Here is a 4359-nt window from a genome sequence, read left to right on the forward strand (position 1 = left end):
AACATCTTATTCGCTTTCTTGACTGCAACTACACAGTGAGCAGATGTCTTCATCAAGCTGCCCATGGTGATGCCTAGATCGTCCCCTTGAAAGATCACAACTAACTCAGACTCATGTCACAACTTCTACCAGAGCATGTATGAGTGGTTTAAAACCTTTCCAGTATTTATTGCCTTGGTTTTTCCTGTTGACAACTCACCTGCCCCTGATTTGCCAAATTTACAGAGTCATTTAGAATATCTTAGCAATCACCATCAACCCAGTAGCTTCCATGGGGATTGGCTTTTGCCATTTGATGTACTGAAGTCTTCAGTTTCGTGTATATAATCCACTCTTCTGGTCAGTGAGTAGCATGGCAAGCTCTTACTAATTTTTGCTCAATCTGATGTTTTCTATTCCTTTTCATGTCTCCTATCTTCTGTACTGAATTTCCATTCTAGCTCAGTTACAGCAATGAAGTCATCACATTACATCTCTGCTTTTATTTCAAGTAATTGCCTACAGAAAACTGTTAAAGTATTGTCATAAGCTTCCGTTTTCAATTAAACCACTTATTTTGCATATCTTTCAGAGTATATACAACCATAGCAAAGGGATTCAAACCATAAAAACTGGCTGCTACAATAGAACAAATTTATTGAGAAAAAGGCCAAATATGCATATGGTCTCCCAGAGCTTAACTTCACTGGTTTCAATAGAGTTATTTCTGTCACACAAGGTCAGTTTCATTAACATTTGATTTGGGATCTTTTGATATCTAGGTATGACAGCCAGAATCAAGTGCCAGTGAACAAGCCCCATAGAAACTTTTTTTAAATTTTAGGGTAATTATCCTCTTTGTGCCAGAGATGAAGCAGATGCATTACTATTAGTTAGTCTCTGACCAGCAACCACATGAGCTCAGCCATGCTCAATCTAATATACCTGGAGTAGTATTTAACTGGATATTGAAACTGCATTACAGTATTTGAGATGAAGCAGCACTGGAGGGCAGGCTTGGACTTGGTGGTTTGTTTCATCTCTTCATTCTCATAATCTTGTGCTTTAAAGAGCATTGAGCTGTAAATGATGTTGTCTTTAAGCACTGACTGAATTTCCCAGTCATGTTATGTTTACAGATACAAAGGATGTGTCGTAAGGGCCTGGTAGGATGTACAGCCTGGCCCTTGAGAGCTGCATTACCTCAATTATGAGAGTACCACATCCTAGACAGCAACTGCCTTCCCGTACTAATGCTGATACTGGGTTGAGAACAATGTACCTTGGACTTTGCATCCAAAGAGCTGTATCTGTTAAGTGTTCTATTACAACAGTACTCTGTCAAAAAACAGTCGTGGCTGCTGGGAGTTGATTCAGTTGGCCAAGGGAAGTTTGGAAGTTTTTTACTTTTTGAAGACGTGGGTGGGAAAACAGAGCCAATGAATCTGAGAGTTGTTAGAATGTAACACTTCATAACTGCCCCTGTACCTCTGGAAGCCTCACCTCTGCTGGTACTCACCAAAGCCCTGTCTTGCCACTGTAGCTCTGTACTGTCACTTACCAACTGCCCAGTAACCTTCAGCACTTACAAGTTCTTTGACCGTGCACTGTGTCACTGCGTCTACTCTGGGAATTGGGAAAAAGGCAAAGTGGCTTTGGAAACTGGTATGACAGTGTTTTCTAGGCTCTGCTCATTGGTTTTCCTGGAACTCAAAACTCAGCAAAAATCTGTTGATTTGACCTCTCTTTGCCCTGAAGTATTCCCTCCTTCTTCTGTTCATCTATATTATTACCATGCCAAGGATTTCTCAGTCAGGTGCCTGAATTATTCACCCCTTATTTAGAAAGCAGCAGGCAAGAACTCCTGAGCCTTGGTCATGCTGCATTGTTTTTGTCAGGGCTGTAATATCCAAACATTGCAAAACTGCCTAGCAAGTAAATGCAGTCTCCTCGAAGAACTGAAGCCTAGAGAGCCTCAAAGGCTACGCAGGGGCCAAATTCCCACGGAGTACAGCAAAAGGGAGGCAGTAGCACTGTTCACAGTACAACACACCTCAGCTGTGGAAAGGAGTATGGTAATGCTCTAGCTTAAACAAAACTGTCATACCTGGACAGCAGGATCTAGCCTAAAGCTTTTTTTTTTTTTAATGAAGAGATAACTGAGGGAAGAATTGAGGTAAGAGGAGCTCTCTGTAAATCAAAAGGAAAAAAAAAGCAACCTGAAGTTGTTTTCAACAATGTACCAGAACGCCTCAGCACCAGACTTTAATGTGAAGAAATTAATTATGGGCTCAGTGTAGTGCAAAAAAAAAAAGAATTTTACTGTCTGGGGAAATGGTTTGGCTGGGAGCCTACAGAGCAGAAATAGCAGAAACTGTTTCAGCAGAGTTCAAGATGATCTGTTTCTGAGAATCCCTGTGTGGCCCCCGCAGTTAACACAGGAACCTAATGGTGCCTGTATATTTATATAATTGTGTTAATAGTAATAACTTAAGTTCAAAACCTGAACTATATATATTTTTGTCAGTAGATTTTTTTTTTACCCTGGTTTACCTATCATGGCTTCTGCATATGACAACTTCTAACTGTGCAGTGCACACGCCTGTTGTCCTTTTGTCCCATGGCAGAGTAATGGTATTCAAACTCTGTAAAGCACTTTCATGATGTTTCCTGTGAAGAAAGCTGAAGAAAATAAATTTATCTTAACAGCACCAACTGAATTTCCATCTCCCAAGTTTGTCTTGATTGTGTTGTGTTCCCCTGTGTGTGGCATACAGACAGCTGGATCTTCGAGGCCCAGCGCAGAAGAGGAGCTGGCTCTGGCTGGAACAGCTGCTTTCTGCTTCTGTTCCCCCAGCCCTCCCTCACTGTTCTGCCTCAGCCCTGGCTTTAAACCAGTGTCCACAAGAGCAGAGAACACTGGAGAACATGTAGCACTCAGATCCCAGGTTACTGGTTTCACTGTGGGTGGGTATGTGCCTGATTTTAGCGGCTCCCCCTTCTGCCCCACCCCAGGATTAACAGCAGCTGCAGGAACTATGTGGCTCCAAGACTTCTTTTAAAGCTCCAGTTAAGTGGGTCAGGGAACGGTTTTTTATCTATAAAGTGAGAATACCAACACTACCCTTCCACAGCAGCTTCTGGGGACTGGGAAGAAAAAGTCACAAGAACCTTAGGTCTTGCCTGGTAATACTTGCACCTATTTCAAATGCCTGCAATGCAAAGCAGCACTTCAGAGGTAGAACACAGTTAATTCAAAGTTAAAGTTAATTCAAAATGTGACGTAAGGCACTAACAGTGGCATTATTTTCAGTATGTGGACTTGGAACAAGTTGGAGATGTTTGATGTCCACAAATACCAAAAAGCATCAAGCTGTTACAAAAAAACCAACCAAAGGTAGATGGTAAGGCTGTAGTTACTGCAGCTCAACATAGCAGTCTTGCCACAGCCAAGACCCCAGTGACAGGGGCATGGATTTCACTTCTTTAAAAGAATCAAATCCCTCACATTCATTCTCAGTCCTTTCTGACAATTCCTTCAGGTCATCCTGACAGCAGGTTGCAGAGGTCACTGACAAAAGATCTGCTGCACTAAAGCAGGAAATCAGAAGCACAAGGTACAGCCTTGCACATAAAGAAAAGCTGCTTTCCTGTTCTCTCTCACCTGGAGACCCCAGAGCTCAGGAGACTTGTCCCTTCCCCAAGCAGCAAAAGGTTTGTTCTACCCAACCCAGAGTGCCTCTCCAGGTTGCCCAGGGCTTAAATGCTTGTGGCTCAGTCTTGTATCTGCAACAAATACTGATGTAAAACCTTTCTAGAAAACAGTATTCAGCAGCTACAAAATAAACATAAAATACACCCTTGCCTTCAAAACAAAAGAGGTAAATTACACAGACTTCAGTGTTACATGTATTCTTCCAGACAACTCCACTGGTCCTGTGCAACTGGATGCTGTGTTTTTCTGTTCAAACAGGCTGTAGTAATTCCAGCTGCTTAAATACAGCCCTTCAGGTTCCATGAGAACACTTGTGCCTAGACTAACACAGTGCACTCACATACATGAAGTTCTGTAAATATAGATCCAGACCCACTGTTACTGAAAAGGTCAAAGACTTTGTCAAATATTCTGGCTGTCTGACCAAGAACATTTCCAGCTGCCAGAAACTGAAGTCTTTGTCTGGCTCTGGTTCCTGTCACAGACTCAAATAGAAAACATGGTCAAGACAAACTTCACCTCTTGGGTAACAGAATTGTTTCTACACTTGCTGAGCAGATTTATTAGCACTCAGAATGGCAGCAACAGCACCTGTAATCTATAGAAGTAATTTACTACACCCTCTATTAGTACAAAAAATTTACAAGCCAGTTGTTTTTGTCCGA

This window comes from Camarhynchus parvulus, chromosome 2, assembly GCF_901933205.1.
Source record: "Camarhynchus parvulus chromosome 2, STF_HiC, whole genome shotgun sequence".
In the NCBI taxonomy this organism is placed as follows: domain Eukaryota; kingdom Metazoa; phylum Chordata; class Aves; order Passeriformes; family Thraupidae; genus Camarhynchus; species Camarhynchus parvulus.